The sequence below is a fragment of the Ahaetulla prasina genome, chromosome 5 (genome assembly GCF_028640845.1).
Source record: "Ahaetulla prasina isolate Xishuangbanna chromosome 5, ASM2864084v1, whole genome shotgun sequence".
NCBI classification, from domain to species: Eukaryota; Metazoa; Chordata; class Lepidosauria; order Squamata; family Colubridae; genus Ahaetulla; species Ahaetulla prasina.
Genome location: NC_080543.1, coordinates 104898643 through 104922054, shown reverse-complemented (window position 1 = coordinate 104922054; position 23412 = coordinate 104898643). Strand labels below are relative to the sequence as shown.

Below are 23412 nucleotides of genomic sequence, written 5' to 3'. Positions count from 1 at the left end.
TAAGAGAAAATAAGAGAAAAAATAATGGCAAAAAATGTATTAAAAGATCCCCAAAAAGAGCTGCTACCCTCTCTATGACAAGTATAAAGAATTCCCTAATCGCTTCCAGTCCTCTTAGCCCACAAATATAAAACTCTTCATTCCTAACCCATTTCTTAAGAATAGGCAAGCAAGTAGGTAACATCTTCAATCCAATTGCCAGCAAAATATCTGTTAAAAGCACGAAGATTTTAATGTTAATCAATGTATATAAAACTCAGTATTCCAAATCTCACCTCCTGACTATGACAACAAAATCCCATTTCATTTTCCAAGTCATGAACTTGTCCCAACATCCTAATATAAACAAAATTTAAAAATTTCAAATTTAACAAAACAAAAGGAGATCCTTTATATAAGACAAGTCCCGTATACAGCTTATCTTCAAATACACATTTCACAGTGATAAAATAATACCTATATCCTAATAGAAACAAGAAAAATCTTAAACATATTGAAAAGAAATGTTTCCCTTTTTAAAACTTTAGTCTCTTCAAACTTCCTTAGAAAGAAAAACAGTTTAGTGTAAATCCAGTTTAGGTATTATAGGAGTAGAATTATATGAACTAACTATATGGGAAAAATCTTTTACATCATACCCATTTTAGGCAATTTCAGTAAGATATCAATAAACCCCAAAAGAATCACCCAAAATAACAATTCACCCCATTTATCCCTGATTGAATAAATCAACTTCATAGTCTAGGTATTAGAAAAAAGCATCTTGTGTTCTTATGTTGTCCTCTCTATCAAGCTGCGTTAATGTCACTTTTGTAATCTATCATTTGTAACGAATAGTACATTCAGAGCCTGAAAGAGATTCATCTAAAGATAATCCTCAATTTATAACTGTAATGGAGCCCAGAATTAGAGTCCTAACTGGTGGTGATTGCTAAACAGGTTACATGACCACCCCAGATTTTGCAACCTTTTCTGTGGTGTTTGTTAAGCAAATGCCATGGTCATTAAGCAAACCCATTTTAGCCAATGGGAAGGGAAGCCAATGGAAGTAAATACCACCTTCTGGCAAAAAAGTGCTGAAAATTGCAGTCACTTGACTGTGGGACAATGCAAATGGCTGTAAATGGGGGCCAGTTACTAAGTGCTCAAAATGCCATCACATGATAAGGGTAGAAGAGTGTTGCAGCTTTAAAACTGTGTCATAAGTAGCTCTAGGAAGTCCATCATATTTTGAATAATCGCTAAGTGATCGGTCATAAATTGAGGGCTATTTTTTGACCTTCTGAACAATCCTCACTTATTAGTTAAGAAAACAGTCTCCTCATGCAGAAGCTGTGAGTAATGATTGTCAAAACTTTGCTTAGTAACCTCAGAGATAAATTGGATTCTAATATGGGAACTACGATTTTTGTAGGGTTTTTTTTCCAACCTTTTTCAAGAAATCTTTATTTTATTTTATTTATTTATTTTATTTGTCACAACATTATATATAAGCATAAGCATGAAATAACTATACAATATATAAGAATAGATATAACCATAAGTATGTAATAACTATATGAAATTGTATACAATCAAAGGGAACATTAGGACAGGAACGGTAGGCACATTGGTGCTCTTATGCACACCCCTTACAGACCTCTTAGGAATGGGGTGAAGTCAATAGCAGACAGTTTTTGGTTGAAGCTTTGGGGATTTTGGGAAGAGACCACAGAGTCAGGTAGTTTATTCCAGGCATTAACAGAAATTCTGTTTCTGAAGTCATATTTTCTGCAATCAAGATCGGAGCAGTTCACATTAAGCTAAATCTATTGTGTGCTCGTGTATTGCTGTGATTGAAGCTGAAGTAGTCTTCAACAGGAAGGACATTGTAAAAGATGATTCTATGAGTTAAGCTCAGGTCATGTTGAAGGCGGCAAAGTTCTAAATTTTCTAAACCCAGGATTTCAAGTCTGGTGGCATAAGGTATTTTGCTGTAAACAGAGGAGTGGAGAACTCTTCTTGTAAAATATTTCTGGACATGCTCAATTGTATTGATGTCTGAAATGAGATATAGGTTCCAAACAGGCGAGCTGTATTCAAGAATTGGTCTAGCAAATGTTTTATATGTGGTTAGTAGTGTATTGTTTCTGGAGAAGAAGCTACACAAGATTAAGTTTACAACTCTTAAAGTCTTTTTTGCGATGTAGTTGCAGTGGGCTTTGACACTTAGATCATTTGATATGAAAACTCCAAGATCTTTAACGGGGTGGGGGTCATCTATAAGGTAGTGTCCATCAAGCTTGTATTTAGTGTTCAGGTTCTTTTTTGACCATTACGACACAAAGTCAAGGTCTTTTTGAAGGATAGCTGTATTGTTGGTAGTGTTAAATAGTTTAACATTGTCAGCGAAGAGAACACAATTGCTTATAATATGGTCACAGAGATCATTAATGTATAATATGAAGTGTTGGTCCAAGAACGCTGCCTTGGGGAACGCCGCTATTGACAGGAATAGGATTTGATAGGGCACTGCCTATTTTGCCCACTTGTTGTCTGTTTGACAGGAACGCTGTTATTCAATTATGGAGGAGTCTGGAGATGCCGTAGGATTTTAATTTTAGAAGTTTGTCATGTACCGCTGAGTTAAAAGCTTTACAGAAGTCTATGTAAATTGCATCTATTTCTTTGCCCTGATCAAGATTTGTAGTCCATATGTTTTTGCAGTGAAGAAATTGTAAATTACAGGATAATTTTTTTCTGAAACCGAATTGTTTATTACAGAGTAGGTTGTTTGTTTCTAGGTGGAGGATAATGGATTGGTTGATGACTGATTCCATTACTTTGCAGGTGACGCAGCATAAAGAGATCTTGTTAAAAGAAATCCTGAAAGAATCTTGCTTTCTGGTGAAGTGAAGTATCAAGAGTTTGACATCAAGTAGATCAGCCCAAAGAGATAAACCTTTTTTGTTGGTCTGCAGAAACATCCAAGAAGGATTGCCAGATTCTGTGTGTTTGCTAATTGCTTAGGTTCTGGGAAATATTCAAAATGTTTCCTGGTTAATTTATCCAACTTCAAATAAGGTTCATTACTCATTTTATTAATGCTTCTGCTTTTCCTGTTATTAACTTTTCATCTTGTTCTTTGTGTTTCTGTTTTGCTGGTATGGTTTTTGAATATAAATAAACTGTCCAAAAACATATTGCCGGGGGAATGGTTCTTATTCCATATAATTATGAAAGACTTAAAGTCAAGCTACTATTACCAGACTTCAAACCTCATGTTTCAGTTGTTCAAATTCTGGAGCTTGAATGACCTAAAGCAATCTTCACAACCTGATTGGAATTCTGGGACTTCTGATTCCATCTAAGAAGCACCAGGTTGAGAAAAGCTGTTCTGGGATTCCATAGTTGCAACCTGCTAGAAGGCATTGCTATCTGTTTCCGACCATGTGTTGATATATTTAAGAGAATACATCCTGCTTTGCCATGGTCTTACCAACAGGTTCTTGATGAACACACACTGTGCTGTCTCCCTTTAAAGATTGTGGTGCTGGCCTAGGAATGGTGCTGTCTACAGTGAAATCAATAAATGATACACATTTTGAAAACTAAACAGGAGAGAAAGTATTAAGCCGGTGCATACCAATCAATTGTCAGATGGCTGCTGAACTGAAGTCTGATAAAATCTTGAGCTCATTTAGCACATGGATGCAGACAGGCTGAAATAATTCAGATAGGTCACTCTGAAATCAAAAGTACTTCCCTATTAGACAAAAATCTGTAATCCTGAAACTCAGATGGGATAAATTAATTTTATATGGGATAATTAATTTTAAAAGATGCAGAAAGAAAATAACGCTGAGCCATTGCCTACAGACAAAATGTTTGTAATACTAATGTACAAATATCTTCTTTAAAGGCCAGTGTCATGTTTTTGGAATACAGGAGTTTATTTGTTTTAAAAAAACATCCAATGATGTGATTTTCCAATTACAGTGACAGTTATTTTGAAATAACTTCTTTTGTGCTTTGTGCAGGGGTGTATGTGGGAGGGAAAGCATGCATCTTATTTAGTTATTAAAAGCTGAATATATTGTGCTCCTGTATTACTCTGCTGAATATAAATGTGGTTCTCCTGTGTCTACATATTTGATTTTAACATTCCAATAAGTTACCAAGCTCTTCAGGTATGTCCTAAGGGCTGTGGGGGTGAAGCCATCCAAAAAGTGAAGATGGCTGACACACATAAAAATAATAGTGTTTTTTGATTGCATTGCTGTTGCTGGTCACGTATACCGGTCACATAATTCAGTCTGGGACCTAGTTCACTTATTCAGAAAGCAGTCTGATTAAATTTAGTTTTATTTAGATACTCTTCCCCTAGCGTCTGAATCTGAATCTTGATTCAGAAATCTAAATCATGACAATTTATAATAGTTCTGTACTATTATTTATTGTATGATATTCATTCTATTATGTACTACTATGCATATTAAGTATATTAATATGTATAGTATATATGTATATATGTAAGTATATTTACATTTTTTCTTAGTTTAAAAGAACCAGATAAGTTTTGCAGGTTGCTAAATAAGGAATAAGACATACTCAATACCAAGCCAGAGAGTTTTGTCCTCAGCAGTAAACTTACAAAGCAATGTTTCAATGCCAATAATACTTTTGAGACAAATGTAATAAATTGATTTTGGATTAGGTAACAGGTGAAGAAAAAATCTATTGCTATGTAATTCTATTGCGAAGGTAGGAAATAATATTACACATTTTATTATGTGACTCCTATACTATTCTTGTAAATTAAGGTTGTTCAGCATTTTAGATTTGATCTCCAAAGGGAGCTTTGCAGTTCTTGGAATTGTATGGAGAGCAATTACATTATGGGAGGAAAATATATATCTGCTTTGAGAACTATAGGCTGGTGTAGTCCTGAAATCACCGAAAGTCATATTGAAAAACAAGTCCAAAGGACTATACAGTCACATTTAAAATCCCTTTTTTGTATGCATTTTGAAGAATCAATATTAGATGTCTTTTTCCACATACAGGTGAATTATAAGATAAATAACATACAATACCTATGATCCAGACTTGCAATATATCTTTTTTTATTAATATTCCCTTGCCTTGAGGAATAATCACCTTCCTGAGATCCAGCTGGCCCTTACCCTTCTAGCCTTTCAGAAGACTTTGAAGAGCTGGCTCTTCCCCCAAGTGAAGGGAGGAATTCACCCACCAAGTGTGAATAGTAAGATATGGGGAAGGTTATTTTGGGTTACCAGAAGTTGTTTTCTGATGTTGGTTTTTCTCTCATAAAAGTCCTTAACAAACAAACATAAATGCATACATGTGAATCCTAATTTGAATGGGGATGGCCAATTGCTACATAATTTACTCAAACTTTCTTCCTGAAATTGCTAAACAAAAACAAGCATCTGCTTCATTCTATCTTTTCCTTCCCTAGGTGCAATAGCAATATCACTTAAACTCAGGGGTGAAATGCTCCCGGATCGGACCGGCTCGCGCGATCCGGTAGCGATGGCGGCTACTGGTTTGGAGGACTGGTAGCAAAAATCCCTGGCGCCGCCCCCCTGCCTCTGCTGAGCCGCACCATCTGCAGAGGTGGGGTTTTTTTTACTTTTAAAAGCCGGTTTTGCTTCAGCCGAAACATGCCTTTAAAAATAAAAAAAAGCCTTTGAGGATCCCGCCCCTCAGCTGAGATCGGCAGAGACTTTAAACTTAAAAAAAAAATTAAAGTCTCCTCTGGTGATCTCACCTGAGTTCCTCATCAGCAGAACTTTACTTGTACTCTTACTTGTAGAAAACATGTTTTCTACAAGTAAGAGTAGAGATTCTAAGGCACTTACCTGATTACTGATGAACGCATGGCTCTTTTTCCAGCCCGAAAGCAGTTTCACTTTCAGCCAGACAGAATCAATTGCTTTGCTAATCTATTTCCTCAGTGATCAACTGGTTGGCTTTGCTGGTTGAGGAACTCTGGGATTTGAAGTCCACAATAAAATAAATAAATAAATAAATAAATAAATAAATAAATAAATAAATAAATAAATAAATAAATAATAAAATAAAATATTTGTGCAGCTTTTTGAGATTTGGTGTGTTTCTGTAGTGTTTCACTCTAACTACACAAACACAAAATCTCAGAAAGTTGTATGTGGCATTTTGTGTGTGTGTGTGTGTGTGTGTGTGTGAGTTGTGTGTGTATAAAGTGTGAAAGTTGGTTTTTGAGCTTTTTTGTGGCTTTGTGAAGTGTGAAGTGCAGCTGCTTTTACATTGTGTGTGAGTCAGTTGTGTTGTGTTGTGTGTGTGTAAAGTGTAAAAGTTGGGGTTTTTTTTATACTTTGTTAATTATCTTTATTATTTATTGTTATTGGCCATGCCCACCCAGTCATCTGACCACCAAGCCATGCCCACCAATTAAGCCATCAATTAGATTTCACCCCTGCATAAACTTGTACACTGCTTCACAGTGATTTTACACCAGTCTCTAAGCAGTTTATAGAGTTCAACCCACCAATCTGGGGCCATTTAATTCCTTATGATGTAATTTTACTGCTGGATACAGTCTTTTTATGAATTCCGAATCAAGACTCTAAATATAGGTCTGTAACGGGCAGACCTATAGCCAGTCAAAACTTTAGAGGTTCTCACTGGATGAAAATACAGTCTTAATTGGCTGTAATTTAATATTGTCTATCTGTATAAAGGAAGCCTGAGAAGAACATTGGTTACCCAAAATAATTAACAGTTTTTTTCATGCCCTGCTCAATACACCTATATGTCATTGAGCTGAGTGAGAGAAAGAAGTATGGTAGTCACGACAGTTACAACAGAAATGGTCAAGCAGCAGAAGTGACATCAGCATCAGCAGCAACAGCAATAATCTCTGTGTTTTCTACAACTGTGTGACTGGATTGTTGGAAGTCAAAAGACACCTGTGTCATCACCTAGAGTAGAAAAGGTCTGTGGAAGAAAGACAGAGTACAGAATATGCCATGTATCGCTCTCTCAGTTGCAAATGCTGGAGAAGATTCTGCAAGGAAAAAAGGAGCAGCATCCAACATGGGACCAGCTACAATAACAGTGGGAACTATGCAGGTATCCCAGGCTATGCTAAGACCTTCTGTATTTTTCTACGTTGAATAGTGACTGTATAGAAATACCTGGATACTTAACCATCAGTAATGTAGGATGTGTTCCTTCTCCAGCAGGTGGAGTTCTTAGAAAAAAATAAATAAACAATGAGTTCTCATAAATCACATCAAATCAGTTAAAAACCCATCCCTGGCTAAATCCTTGATCACCTCCACCCCCAATTGTTAAATAGTCAGTAAGAAACAGGGGTGAAATCCAGCAGGTTCTGACAGGTTCTGGAGAACCAGTAGCAGAAATTCTGACCAGTTCAGAGAACTGGTAGCAGAAATTTTGAGTAGTTCAGAGAACTGGCAAATACCACCTCTGGCTGGCCCTAGAGTGGGGTGGGAATAGAGATTTTACAATATCCTTCCCTCAGGAGTGGGGTGGGAATGGAGATTTGCAGTATCCTTCCCCTGCCATGTCCATTAAGCTATCCCACGCCCACCAAGCCATGCCCATAGAACCATAAGTAAAAAAAAATGGATTTCACCACTGATAAGAAGGTTGTGAGAGGCTTCCAAGGAAAGAATATTGTGGCAGCATGGGAGGAAACAGAAAAGAGACTTCAGGTTGAGGACTGTGATTCTTCCAGGATTTTAAGAAGAAAATTACAATGCACCCATAAGTCTAGATTTAGAACCCAATCAGTCAGATGGTTTTATAGTTTAAATTCATTTTAAGGGCTGTGAAACTTCCAGATTTTTAAGAAGGAAAATACAATGCACCCAGATGTTGAGTTTTGGAACATAATCAGACAGTGTTAGAGTTTTGACTTCATTTTGGATATGCTCAAAACTTGGTCCAACTCTTTGCATAACACTTTTTCCCTAAGGTTCAACGTCTATTATGCATAAACTTTCCCATTATCCTTTTGTTTATGTTTTCCCTTGAAATGTAATTAATGTTTCTTCTCTAAGCCCAACATTTATCTGTGTTTCTTTTTGGTGCTGTATGTTTTTAAACAAATCCCACTTTTAAACAGTTGTTTTTGGTGCCCATCTCTGTTTGGAGGGTGGTAATTTGGCAATACTTCAAAAAGCAAGTTTGGGATAGTTACTATAATTACCGACTTCCCTCTTCCCTCTGATTGGTCAGATTCCAAATGCATAATTGACCAAACACAATTTTTTTTGCAAGAATTAATTCCTGGTCATGTTGGTTATGGATCTCAATTACAGAGAGATTATGAGATTAAAATATAGGACATCTGGCAGGTACTGCTATTCATGGAATAGTTCTGAAACAGTTAAAACTGGTTAGGTAATTTACATTTGGAAAAATCTAGAGTTGAGTAAAGGTGACGTATTTTATTAAACAGAATGTTATGACCCAGGCCCATGTAGTAAACGCAATCAGTTCAAAAACAAACAGACTTTATTAGAACACTTGAGAATTAATTCATTCTCAGTGTCATCCAAACTAAATCAAAGCAAATTCTTCATAATACAATTCTTCAGTCTTATGAGCAACCTTAGTCTAATTAGGCAAACTGCCAAAGGCTTCTCTTGGCAAAAGTTCAAAAGCAGAAGATGCCAACAAGAAATAAATGCAGCAAGACAAGGAGCAAGGCTATCAACGTTGTTTTTCAGCAAAGAGCCCAAATGCCGTTGCTGGTATTTTAAGCCTTATGGGAGGGGCCAATCATCTTTTGGACCTACTCCCAAGTTGTCCTCTTTGCTTGAGCTGCTCTTGCCTTCTGGCAGCTCTTTATTTTATATTTTATTTATTTATTTGATTTTTATACCGCCCTTCTCCCGAAGGACTCAGGGCGGTGTACAGGCAAGATAAAACCAACAATACAAATATACAGGTTAAAATACCATTTAAAAAACTTATTTAAAATTAGCCTGAAATTAAAATTACCGTAAACTAAAAACCCCGTTTAAAAATTAATAAAATTTCAATTAAAAATCCAATTTAAGCCAGCCCCGCGCGAATAAAGAGATGTGTCTTCAGTTCGCGACGAAATGTCCGAAGGTCAGGTATTTGACGTAAACCCGGGGGAAGCTCGTTCCAGAGTGTGGGAGCCCCCACAGAGAAGGCCCTTCCCCTGGGGGCCGCCAGCCGACATTGTTTGGCGGACGGCACCCTGAGAAGTCCCTCTCTATGGGAGCGTACGGGTCGGTGGGAGGCATGTGGTAACAGCAGGCGGTCCCATAAGTACCCAGGTCCTAAGCCATGGAGCGCTTTAAAGGTCGTAACCAACACCTTAAAGTGCACTCGAAAGGCCACAGGCAGCCAGTGCAGTCTGCGCAGGAGCGGTGTTACATGGGAGCTACGCGTAGCTCCCTCTATCACCCGCGCAGCTGCATTCTGGACTAACTGAAGCCTCCGAGTGCACTTCAAGGGGAGCCCCATGTAGAGAGCATTACAGTAATCCAAGCGAAAGGTAATGAGCTCTTCTCATGCGTGCATTAGGAATAGGCTCCTCCTGTTCCTCTGCCTCATGACTGTCAGCCTCTGGAGGCTCCGGAGTCTGCACATCACTCCCACATGGCCCTGGCTCCACCTCTGCCTCTGATGCAGAGCCCTCATCCTGGCCTTCCCCAGCCTCCAGGACTGGCCCATGTACTTCCTCAGCCTCATTGCTGTCTGTTGCCAGCTCTGCAGGCTGCTGGTGGACCACAACACAGAAAACCTTTTCTCCTCAAAATAGAATAGAATACTTTATTTGGCCAAGTGTAATTAGACCCACAAGGAATTTATCTCTTGTGCAGAAGCTCTCAGTGTACATGCAAAGCAACAACAAGACTATTGCCCTATACATTGTAAGCCGCCCTGAGTCTTCGGAGAAGGGCGGGGTATAAATGTAAACAAAAAAAAAACAAACAAAAAAAAAAAACAGGGTAATAATAATCATAATAATGATACCAATAAGAAGGAGTAAGAAGATGAGAAGGATAATATTAACTACAGCCAGACAGCATGGGTAAATATACATATTTAGACATGTCAATACTGTGAGGATTAGGTGTTCAGCAGAGTGATGGCACAAGGGAAAAAACTGTAGGGCATAAAACAACTAGACATAGTAGTGGCATACAGCCTAATCCTGAAGTGGCATCCCAAGGAAAGGAGTTGAAAAAGATTATGTGAAGGATGTGAGGGATCTGTAGTTATTTTCTAATCAATTATTGTATATTTAAATGCTAAGAAACTTCTGGATTTCTTAATACTAAATGTTAATAGAAGTATATCTCAGTTTATAACCAACAAATGTAACATTTTTATTTTGAAATATAGGCATACGTCAACACAAAGGGATTTTAAAATTGGTGAATTGATTGAGACTATTTTCATTCAACTAAAAATTGAAAATTAAAAAAAAAAATGACAGTTGTGGAATTTTGGAAGCAAATGTAAGTTTCACAATACATATAGTATGTATTAGGAGAGAATTTCCCCAAAGTCCCCACAATGAAAGAAAAGGAGAGGGGAAATATTTCATGAATTGTGGCCAGGCATGTTCAGAAGAGACTGCAAATGATGGCGACTAATCTATTCAACCAAAGGAACTTGATGGTTATGTTATGGGTCTCCCAGGGTTGCCTAATGCAAGAGTGATTGTCTGAAGGACAGTGGTGGAATTCAATTTTTTTTACTACTGGTTCTGTGGGTGTGGCTTGGTGGGCGTGGTGTGGCATGGTAGGCGGGGCTTGGTGGGTGTGGCAGGGGAAAGGTACTGCAAAATCTCCGTTCCCACTAGTGGTGGGTTGCTACCGGTTCTCCCCAGTTCGGGAGAGCCGGTAGCAGAGATGTTGAAGTGACAGCGAACCGGTTCGCTCCGACCATCGTCTGGGCCCTCCCACCCACCCCTGTGCTATACCTACCTTTATTCCTCCAGTTTTAGCCCAGTTGAAAGCTGCAGCAGAGCGGATTGCATTGCCTCAGCTGTTCAGAAAATCAATGCGCTTGTGCAAAGCACAAGATTCATATGTGTGCGAGTAAAGTGAGCAAGCACGCACCAATTGCGCACAAAGCGCATGCGCGAACCGAACTGGTGGTAACACCGGTTAGAATCCACCACTGATTCCCACCCTATTCCAGGGGAAGGATACTGTAAAATCTCCAGAGGTGGTATTTGCCAGTTCTCCAAACTACTGAAAATTTCCACTACCAGTTCTGCAGGACCTGTCAGAACCAGCTGAATTTCATCCCTGCTGAATGCAAAAAAAAATCTTTTTTAAAAAATCTCACTTTACAGTTTTTGTTCTTCTTTTCTTTTTTTTTTACTTCTAAAAGATAAGACACCTACTCATTTCATAACAGCTTATATTTCTAAGCATATAATTTAGGCTAAAATGTCATTGTGTATTGAATATACAGTTTTCATTCGCTTTGTTTGTTTTGAAAGAGAAATCATAAGAGATTCAGATCAAAATGGTTCCTTTTTAGAAAAACAAAATACATATGCATATGGTGTAATAAATAGTTTGATGTTAGCATAACACCAGAATCAGAGAATCAGATTGCCTTATTCTTATAGCATTCTTATAACATTATTTCCAGAATAATTCAGGATGTTGGATCAGTAGTTTCCATATAGCATTTTACAAACCAAGACATAAACTGTTTAAAGTGCCTCATTTGAATAATTTCATTTATTTTTGATCCAGAATCCTCCAAGCTTTCAGTATAAAGTAGCAGTATTAATGTCTTAAATTCCTCTCTCTTTATCTAATTTCTATAGCTGTTGTATAGTTTCACTGAAAATAGTTTCAGTATAGCATCCATAGCTGTTCTATAGTTTCTACTGAAAATCCACTGATTTGTGTATATTTGTACATACACTTTGAGATGTACCCTCTAAAAGGCAGGCCTTTTTGCTGTGATTTTACCAAGTAATCATGTACTTTGATATAAAATATATGCATGCTTGTGGGATATCAAGCCAATGGTGTTAACACATCCATGAGCTTAGCAGGATCTTTTGATCCATCTGTAGGCAGGCCCAATTAAAGTGAAGGTGTCAGCTGTTCAGTTGCAGGTTGTTTGCAGACTCAGCTATGATGCCTGGGCAATTAACTTCTATCAAGGTCATTGTTCAATGTCAGGTAATGGAGAGGAATCCACGCTCTTAAAGGAAAAATGGATTGCTAAACCTAATTGGGGCCTACCAAGGACAGCCTCAGTTGCACTTTCAAAGTTTCACATCTTTGAACTTCGAGCCTGGTGACAATGTAGTCTGCAGTTCATTTTCTTTTATCTTCCTTACAGAAGGAATGAATGCAGCTAGCACACTTGCCAACATTTGCTAGTAATCAGAACCACAAGGATGATTAAGTACCCCCATTCAAATGCTAAGATAGTAACATGAAGGGCTGGAGTGGTGGTATAAAAATCACTTCCAGGGTATACTTTTATTAGCTTTCAGTGCTCCAGGTTTTTCCATAGAACCTTAAGTTGCTAGGTAGACACCCTCAAATTGAAATTCCAGTGATGAGGCTATTCCTGGAAGAAGGAAGATTCATAGCTGTTTTGTAGCTTAAAAATCTACACTGGAACAAAGGAAACAACAGCAGCTTGTCCTTAGCACAGTGCAAGAATTCACAGGAGCTTTTGAGTCCCAATTTAGCACTGAAGTAAAACTAAAGGGAGCATGCTGAGTCTGATATTTGAAAAAGAGATGCACATGAAAATGCTTCTTTTTTTCCCCCGAGGACAAAAGACTGTAGGGAAGCAGACAAATTAAAATGGAAGCCATGGTTTCAACTGTAAATAATGAAAATTGGGAGTTGTTAACTCAGACTTTGTGTAGTTGGTTGTCTCTTTTAAGATGCACTTTTTACAGCTCACATAGGAATAAAGAAGTATTAGGAGCCTTGCATGGGGTAGAAACTTTCATAAGGCATGCTTTGGCAAGTAGATTTTCACCTCCTCAAATAGATCTGTCTGGCTGTTGGTATAGTTTTAACTAATCACCCAAATCCTAGTGGGAATTGTTATTCTAGGGATAAATGTTTTGGGTTACTAATATGTCAGGGAATGAAATAGTCATGAATTTATTTTGTATGGGAATATATTGTAACATGGGGTTCCGCTAAGCTGACCTTGACTTTCAGAGTTGTAAATTAAACCGGGCAGTTGAAAGGGAAAAAACAGCAGTGGCAATGGGTGAAATGCTCCCAGTTCGGACTGGATTGCCTGATCCGGTAGGGATGGCAGTGGATGGTTCGGAGAACTGGTAGCAAAAATCTCTGCTGCCCCCCATGCCCAGCTGAGCCACGTGATCATCAGAGGTTTTTTGGTTTTTTTACTTTTAAAAGCATTTTTTGGCTGAAAAAATGCTTTTAAAAGTTAAAAAAAGCATCTGATGATCACGCAGCTCAGCTTTCTAAAAGCATTTTTTTACAACCTCTTCGGCCGAATAGGTTGTAGAAAAAATGCTTTTAAAAGTAAAAAAAAAAGTTGCCCATGCCCACTTTGTCACATTACCTCCCCACACCAAGCCACACCCACAGAACCACTAGTAACAAATTTTACATTTCACCCGAGCGGCAAACCACTTTTTGAATGTTGTCAGGAAAACAACATAAACTATCTACAAAGTCACAGTCATTCTGGACTCAGTTCACTTCCTGAACCCTGTGTCAAGACTAGCAGTAAAGTTCCCATGGCTTCAGTAGAGGTTTATTGCTGCTGGTAGCCTTTGCAGGATGGTCTGTTGTAGGCACTTTATGGATCTAGTTGATGTCCTATATGGTCTCTAGAATGCAAAGGCTACTAGAATGCATGCAGTTGCCCACCGTTCTCACAAGTTGAATACCTGAAAAGTTTATACCTGAATAGTTTATACCTGAATAGTTTATCCCGTACGTGTTGATGCTGGAAAGCTTCTTAATTTTTCTAAGGAGCTCTAGGAAATGAACTGGCAGAAGGGATGCTGAGGTGATGCCCTTCTTCTTGGAAACAAGAGGCAAGATCATCTACCTATGTGCCATTGTAAATTCTCAGGGAATGCTTTTGCAAATAGCAAACTCTATTTAAATTGCTATGGTTAGGGCCAAACTTCCTACTAAGACAAAACTATACAACTAGTATTTTGTGTAATGTACAGAAAAAATGTGAAATCACATCTGCCATTTCTCTAGCTAGTGTAGAACTTCATAAACATTGAGTTTGTCCCAAAAACGTAGGATGTCATAATGTATAGATGTAGTATAAGTGCAGTTCAATGCATGGTGACCTTTTTTAATTAACACATTGGAATTTTCTAAGTCAGCTGTCCCCAATCTTTGTGGCTTAGCAGGCCAACTGGGTGGTGGAGGACAGAGGAACTGGACCACATGAGTGGCAGGCCAGTGCACAAACACAGAGAGAGAGAGAGCTCAGCTGTGTGAGCAGCAGACACATGCATGCACACAATTGCCTACCACTCTCACAAGTTGAATTGTGCACACACACTCCAACAAGCTACTTGTGCAGCCAAATTCCCAATAGGCGGTGTATGTATGTATGTGTGTATGAATGTATATATGTACATATATATGTCTGTGTGTGCGTGCGTGCGTGCATGTATATATATATATATATATATATATATATATATATATATATATATATATATATATATATATATATATATTCTGAGGTTTTCGCGGGTGTTTGTATGTAGATCTTTGGTTATTCGGGTTTTCTCCCGCGTAAAATTGGATGTGTCTTGGCGACGTTTCGACGAAGTCTCATTCGTCATCTTCAGGCTTCAGCTTCGTGCTTCTGGGAGCATGTAAGGTTGAGAGTATCTTGGCGACGTTTCAATGAGGTCTCACTCATCATCTCCAGACTGGTGTCTTGACCGTGCTTCTGGGAGCATGTAAGGTTGAGAGTATCTTGGCGACGTTTCAATGAGGTCTCACTCATCATCTCCAGACTGGTGTCTTCGGCTTCGTGCTTCTCAAGCAAAGAGTGAACGGAGCTGCCGTCTCTCTATAAATACTGGTGAGGAGGTGGGGAGTGTTGCTGTGAGCGGTTGGTTGGCTCTGTGGTTGCATCCTGATTGGTAGATGGAGTGGATGTTTGCAGATTGGTTGGCTGTTTCGTAGCATCCTGTGTGGGTGTGGTCCTGGTCTTTTGTTCCTGAGCTTTGGTGTTGTGGCCTCTGAAGTTCTATGATGTGATGTCTTGAGCAGATGGCTGTGATGCAGCATCCCAGGCCCTGGTTTGGCTCCGAGTCCGAGGTCCTGTCATGTGTTCCTGGTTTGTATCAGCCTGCTTTGTGTGGGGATCAGAGGGGGGCGCAGCAGCCAGTGGTGTCAGCATGGTCTGGCTTCTGGATGGTGGTTATTTTTGGTCTGTGGGATGGGTTTGAATCTGATGAGGATGATTGGTGGTGGCATTGTATGTTGTCCTGCGTCGTGGCTGGGACTCGTTTGTTGACCAAGGCTGGTTTTCAGATCTCTGGTAGTCGGGAAGTATCATCCCATTTGTTCATTTTGTGTGGGTGTTTCTCTATTTCAATGGCTTCCATAATTATTCTCTTGTTATAGTGTTCAATTTTGGAGATTAATTTGGTTCCTAGAACCAAATTAATCTCCAAAACTGAACACTATAACAAGAGAATAATTATGGAAGCCATTGAAATAGAGAAACACCCCCACAATATGAACAAACGGGACGACATATCTATATCTATATCTGTCTATCTCCCGGTAGGGGGTGTTGTGACCCAGGCCCAAGTAGGTAGTAGTAAACTCAGTCAGTTCAAAAACAAACAAACTTTATTAGAACAGTTGAGAATTAACTTATTCTCAGCATAGTCCAAACTAAATCAAAGAAAATTCTTTGTAACACAATTCTTCAGTCTTATCACCAACCTTGGTCTAATTAGGCAAACTGCCAAAGGCTTTTCTTGGCAAAAGTTCAAAAGCAGAAGACACTGACAAGAAATAAATGCAGCAAGACAAGGCTATCAACATTGTTTTCCAACAAAGAGCCCAAACGCCGTTGCTAGTCTTTTAAGCCTTATAGGAGTGGCCAATCATCTCTTGGCCCTCTTCCCGAGTCATCATCTTTGCTTTAGCTGCTCTTGCCTTCTGGCAGCTCTTCTGATGAGTGCATTAGGAACAGGAGGAGTCTCCAGTTCCTCTGCCTCACTACTGTCAGCCTCTGGAGGCTCTGGAGTCTGCACATCACTCCCAGATGGCCCTGGCTCTACCTCTGCCTCTGACACAGAGCCCTCATCTGGGCCTTCCCCAGCCTCCAGGACTGGCCATGTTCTTCCTCAGCCTCATCACTGTCTGACTCCATTGCCAGCTCCGCAGGCTGTTGGCGGACCACAACAGTGGGCCACGGCCGAGAGGTTGGGGACCCCTGTTCTAAGTGACATTTAAGAGTTTTTGGTATGGTACCCAGTTTGCTGATAACCCCTGGAACCTCCACATTTTTTATTATTATTGTTGTTGTTGTTGTTGTTGTTATTGTTTGTTGCACAGACATTTTGACTGGATTTGGCATTTTTATCAACCTGTCAGTTTTTATGCATATAGAACGTGGGATACACATACCTTCAGATAACAACATGGCAATAGAATCAGTAGCACAGGCCATTTCTGTGGAAAAGTAGCACATACTATTAACAAAGAAGCAATAAAATGGTTAACATCAACTGGAGCTTTTGATACAATGCAAGCTCTCTTAAGAAAATGTTGTGTAAATTGCTTAGAGAATTACTGTATGTTGTACAACTGGATTCCTGTACCAATGTAACCACTGTGAAACTCCTAAGATCAATGCTGGGTTCCTGAATATGTCTTCACTGTTGCCATAAGATTGAAACTGGATGTCATAATCTGTTTTTGATTTCCCACGTAAGATCTCACCCACACATTTCTGATGAGAATACCAAAATCTTACAACATTTCAGAGAAATTGTGTGAGAGCTCAGGGACATGACCAATGAAATTGCAGAAGACTGGAAAAACTAGTTGGATCTTCGGTGTCTTTCTTTTATTTTTTGTAATTAATGGAAGAATCCAGGCCCATCTTGCATTAATTAATGTGTCCTAGAAGCCAGTGTGTGAAAAGATTGCTTCCTAATATAGCTCAGGTATATATTGGATGAATTTACAGTGATTGCTCAAAACTTCCTTTACCTGGCTGTTCTATTTTTGTTCTTTCTTACAGTAAATATCAACTACCAAAATGCACTATATGAAAAATGAGTAAGTTCAATAAACAAGTAAGCAATCCAATGATTCCATTACATTAGATCAATTTGTTTACTTTAAAAAGCCAAAATGAAAAACTTAAGTCCAAATGCTTATCCATACAGTTCTCACAATTTATCTTCTCATCTGACTTCTAAAATGACCTAAAATGTACAAATATAATTTGAAACATAACTCTGCATTAGGTTTAAATCTACACAGGTTTTTTTTTTCTGTTGGAAAGTCCACAAATATTGAGTGATACTACAACATTCTCACTCAAATCACATTTTTATACGTTCAGTTTACTGTTCATCTGATATTTAAATGCTTTTATTTGTTTTTTTTTATAAAAAATATGACTGCTGCTTATCTTCTGTAGACAGAACACTTCAGCCTTATCGCATAACCTGCAGGAGTAGCTACTATATTATTATGAATAGCTTTCTCCCAACTCTTTAGCTAGATGCATTATTAAATTGATAACTGTACAGAAAGTTTTTCAAAATAAATTTCTCTAGCACTGCATTAGTTTCAGAAGAACTAGTAACAAAAATATAGACTGAGGGATGCTGTCTTTGAGAGTTTTCTTTATATTTAGAAATATGGTATTCTGCTAGTTATCAGAAGATTTAAACAATCTATCACAGCCACAAGGATATTACTGTTTCTTTAACCTATAAAGTGGTCTTACTTTATAGGTTAAAATCAAGCCAAGGTTTCCACTTCAAAATATGATTATAGAACTAAGAGCTTTTCTATTTTTGTTGATCAATCTGTGCCACTATCAGGTCTGATCAGATTCCCAAATCAATCCAAAGGGGCAAAACATGTCAAAAGTTTGCTATTTATGCAATTTTGTGCTGGATGGCAGAAAGATTGAATTTGTAATCCAATCTCCTAGCATTAGGTTAAGGTTCCATGATAAACGTAGATGGGACTGCAAAGAATGGAATATAATATTTAATTGTATCTTGAAGTAAAGCCTGTTAAACTTCCATAAGGTAAAGGTAAAGGTTCCCCTCGCACATATGTGCTAGTCGTTCCCGACTCTAGGGTGTGGTGCTCATCTCCATTTCAAAGCTGAAGAGCCAGCACTGTCAGAAGACGTCTCCGTGGTCATGTGGCCAGCATGACTCAGCACCAAAGGCACACAGAACGCTGTTACCTTCCCACCAAAGGTGGTCTCTATTTTTGTACTTGCATTTTTTACGTGATTTCAAACTGCTAGGTTGGCAGAATCTGGGATAAGTAACGGGAGCTTACCCTGTTACGCAGGACTAGGGATTCGAACCACTGAACTGCCGACCTTTCAATCGACAAGCTCAGTGACTTACCCACTAAGCCACTGCGTCCCCCTTCCACGTAGCAACTTAAATTACTTGCTCCTGAAATCTTCTAGAAAGGAATCCACCTCCAGAAATTGTCCAGATAACGTCTTTTTTGGTTTCACCAGTGATTCTGATCAAGTGTGCTGCTGAGGCAGTTGCTACTACAGTTCCTGATTGGTGAATTCTCCTCTTTTTTACCCTTTCCACTGTACCAGAACAATCACCCCTTTGTCATGGGTAGGTATTTGGAAACATGTGATTTCATCAAGCCCTTTGGTTTCCATTGACAATACTTTTGATTCCTTCTCAACCTATCTGCCCAATATGTTCATTTGTAGGCTAGGGTGGGGTGCAGGTGAGGAAGGAAAATACATCACAGCTTTACAATTCTTCCTGCTATTTGGAAAAAATGGCCTCTGGTAGAACCTTTGACAATTTCATCAGTTTTCAAAAAGAAAACAAAATAAAGTCAGCCTTGTCCCAAGCTAAAAACAAGGAAAGTCAATCACTGAACCTATGCCAATGATCCAACATTTCAAAGGGATTAGGAGTGGAATGGGACACTTCACTATGACCAACTCACTGTGGACAACTCACCATGGGACAACTCACTATGGCCAATTCACTGTGGGACAATTCAACAAATACAAAAGTTAAATTAATTTTGATGGAACTGTGACCAAATTGACCAAAATTGACTAAAAAAAGTCAATCCCAAAATATAAGAGTTACAAAAAGTTTGATGAAAAGGTGGTTACCAATAATAAAAAAAAAATCTGAATAAAACTATTAATACAGCATTAAATTGTCTTGCAGTGAGTTGTCCCATGGTGAGTTGGTCATGGTGCGTTGTCCTAGACCCAACAGAAAGGACTATTTGAGGTTACCTCCACATGGTATAGAGGCAGGGCGAGCGTGTCATTGGTCTTTCTTAATACATTCCTGAAAAATTTGCCCACTCACCCTTAGCCAGTCATGTTGAAGATTCCTCTAAATAAAATTGAGTGCATAGAAAGCCTTATTACATCTAATAAAATAAAGCAGCAGTATGAGTAAGTAATGCTAAAAACTGTAAAAGAATCAGAGGAGAAAATTTACAATGAAACAATAAAGGTGTCAACAACTATGTAAAACCACTGGCCCATATCTCAGTATTCACAAAAACAAACATAATAACATGTAAGCAATTTTATACTCTACCTCAACTTGGGGTTCCCCTCCTCTCATTTACCTGTTTTAGAAAACATAAGAATTAAAATACTGTATGGAGAAAGGTATAGCTGTCAGGACTATGAAATAAGGTTATAAGCTACATTTTACTAAATAAAATAACTGTCTATCTTAATAGTATTTGCTACAACTATAAATGCCAGTTTTATAGGGAGGAAGGGGGTCTTTATAGAGTGCAGGGCTTCAGAGGTAACATCTATTGGCAGCTCCTCAAATTGAGTATGTTATTTCCCAGGACTGAGGCGAGCCATGCAGTCCCTTGAAAAGATGCAGTTGCTTTAAGGAATTGCAGGCAGGTGCTACATTGATCAAGTCCAAAGTGCTATAAAGTTCTGTTGTTTTCATTAAAAAGCAGTCTTTACAGGTGGCAGAAGTTTTAACTGCTCTTCCCTCTTTGAATACAGCTAATATAAAGCTGTACTACCAATTTTTCCATGGAGGAAATAGAAGGAAATCTCCCTTTCAGACTCATGCTGGAGCCCATCTTCAGGAAAGTTCTCTTTAGTTTCCTGAAGATAGGCTCCATCACAAATCTGAAAGCTCAGAAGACAAAATGTCTGGTCCCAGTGACGAACCCAGACTGGATCTTGCAGCATTATCCTTGGGCATGTATATTTGCCTTTATTCATGAGAGATATGGGTAGTTAGCACTTCAAACTAAACTTTCCCCCGTTTCATACTCCTACACATTCTTGTACAGTGTAATAGGTCTACTTCCATACCTATTGCCCACACTCAATCTCTGCCATAGTTTCATGCGGCAAATACCATATTTTTCGGAGTAGAAGACATATCTTTTTCCCACCTAAAAGGGGGTTAAAATTTGGGTGTGTCTTATACACCAAATGTTGCCCCTCCCACCCACTGGCCCCCACCCTTTGACCTCTGCCTCCCAGCAATTTACCTCCTTGCAGCAAGCAGCAAGAAGAAACAGCCCATTTCAGCTTCTTCAGCTAATTAGCACAAATTGATTATCCCCGATTCTCAGCTGTTTCAGGCTGCAGGAATTGCCATTGCTGCACGGGCCTCTGCTGCTTGCTGCAAGGAGATCAATTGCTGGGAGCAGATTTTTTTTCTTGTGCTAATCAAGCTATATGAAAATGAAAGTAAAGTAGGCTGTTTGCTGTTTGCTGCAACAAGGCAAAATTGCTGGGAGGCAAAGGCAGATTTCTTTTTCTTGTTTTCCTTACCCAAAAATGTAGGTGTGTCTTATAGTCCGATGTGTCTTATACTCCAAAATATATGGTCGTTTTGTGTTTTGTCTTTCATGCAGATGGCCAAAAGTCCTACCAGCTGACCATGAGAAAGGAAAAAATAGCTGAAAGTTAGAATCCTTGGAAGCCTTCTCTTGCAATATTTTCATGGTCAATAAAAATACAGGATGGAAAATAACCTGGAAGAGGAAATGGCAAAGACACTCCTGAGAGTGATTAGGGAGGATGGGTGATCAGCAAAAGTGCCTTAGTGACAGGACAGACCAGGAAAATCCTAGGAGCCAAGAAGTAACTCAGGATGGAGTTTTTGCCAATAGGTATTTATTTATGTTGCAAGCGCTAAGAAAAATTATGTGAAAGAGTCTTTGCAGTATTTTTTTTTTCTGGAATAGAAGCTGAGTTAATAAACTGGAATATTCTGCATGTAACATCAGTGCTCTGCAACTGAGCTACATTCTTTCTGTTTTAAAATTTGATCTTGGCGGGGGAAAAAACAATTTTCCTTTTCAATGAGAAAATGCCACCAAAAGTCAGACTTAGGGAAACATCATTGGCATTCCAGACAATTAGGGAAAAATACATTATTGTTTATATGCACTGACAGAAATGTACTTTCAAATATGGTGCATGAAAACCACAGATGAGAATGCTAAAGGGTGGAACGTCGTTTTGAATTGCTTCATTGAGAGCAAAATCATTCTAAGCCAAATGAATGTGGTTATTGCGGTCATGAACTTCTGCAAACAAGGAAACTACAATACTGAGAATAGCATTTCTTCAAAATTCGATATCACTGTTAAATATAATCCACCCTATTCACTCCAACTCTTTTTGAGAATAGTAAGGATGTTGTCAGATTAACAAAGAGGGGGAAATTTTAAGGGAAAGAAAAATTATATGGTTCTTGCAAGTAGGTTTTGTAATCTGCAAGGGAAAATATATATTTGGGATATCTGATATTTGAAAGGATGCCTTGTGGGTAATAATATGGAACTAGTTGAACACTTATTTTTATACTTCACATTAGATTATGTTGTGTTTTTTATGTTGCAGTTGTTACCGGATGGCCTACAGAACAATTTCAGAGATTGGGTTTACTATTTTGAAACAGGGAATGGAAAAAAGAACTGACTCTCTCTCAAAGGATGAGTTTTTATGACAATTAATGGCAAATGGAAAGGATGGGAAGAAAGAAGAAACATCTAAAATATAGATTCCTGCTCTCCTACAAGATAACCATGTTTGACAGATTAAAAAGAAAGTTCCCTGTTCTACTGCCGTCCTTTCTAACTAGGAAAATGTGAAATTCAGTAAAAGGAAGATTCTTTGCCTGAAGCACTGACTGCTGAATATCGCAACTGGCCCACAGATCATCTCAGACTGAACTTTCATTAAATGTTTATTTGTTTCTAATAAAATTTTATGGTAAATTTTATTAAAGTTGACAATTGAAAAATTAATGCAAACTGAAAAAACTAAAAGAAACAAAAGAAAAAATAAAGTACAAAAAGGAAAGAAAAATAGAAAAAAAAGTAAAAGAAGCAGTGATGGAATTCATTTTTTTTACTACCTGTTATGTGGTAGTGCCTTGGTGGGCATGGTTGGCTTGGTGGGCGTGGCAGGGAAAGGATACTGCAAAATCCCCATTCCCTCTCCACTCATGGGGGAAGGTTATTGCAAAATCTCCATTCCCACCCCACTTTGGGGCCAGCCAGAGATGGTATTTGCTGATTCTCCAAACTACTCAAAATTTCTGCTACTGGTTCTCCAGAACCTGCTGAATAGCACCCCTGAAAAGAAGCATATAATAACGAAAAAGGAAAAGAATATATCTTAAGAAATAATTTTACCCTTCATCAAAACAAGTATAAGCAATTATTGTAACTTATCTCCTTCTCTTAAAATAGAACAAATTATCTCTTCTTTCCATACCCCATATCTTATCTATAAATATATCCTTCAAATCTTATTGTTTCAGTCTGGGCAGCAAAAATCCATTTAGGGTTACAAGAGATAAAATATTTATTTTAACCTTAATTCAAAATAACCAATTTTATATGCTTTTGTTTTAACATCCAACACAGAAAACTCATCTAGGTCAATTTTTTGATTTGTTAAATTTTTTTAATTATAAAAATGTCAGCTGGTTTCATCTGAATATCCAGTATGACATATTTTTCCATATCTTTTCAAATAATAGAATAACAGAGTTGGAAGGGCCATTGAAGGTCTTCTAGTCCCCCTGCTCAAGCAGGAGATCGATACCATTTCTGATAAATGGCTGTCCAGTCTCTTCTTAAAAGCCTCCAGCATCCACAACTTCTGAAGGCAAGCTGT

General features: G+C 38.3%; 1 long non-coding RNA gene across 1 annotated transcript in view; it reads left to right on the top strand.

Moving 5' to 3' along the window:
- Window positions 1-22842, top strand: part of LOC131200195 (uncharacterized) — a 264378-nt gene extending 241536 nt beyond the window's left edge. Inside the window, exons 3-4 of the long non-coding RNA XR_009155538.1 lie at window positions 21135-21392; window positions 22129-22842. This is a non-coding gene — a long non-coding RNA (uncharacterized LOC131200195). The remainder of the gene's footprint in view (window positions 1-21134; window positions 21393-22128) is intronic.
- The last annotated feature ends 570 nt before the right edge of the window (window positions 22843-23412 follow it).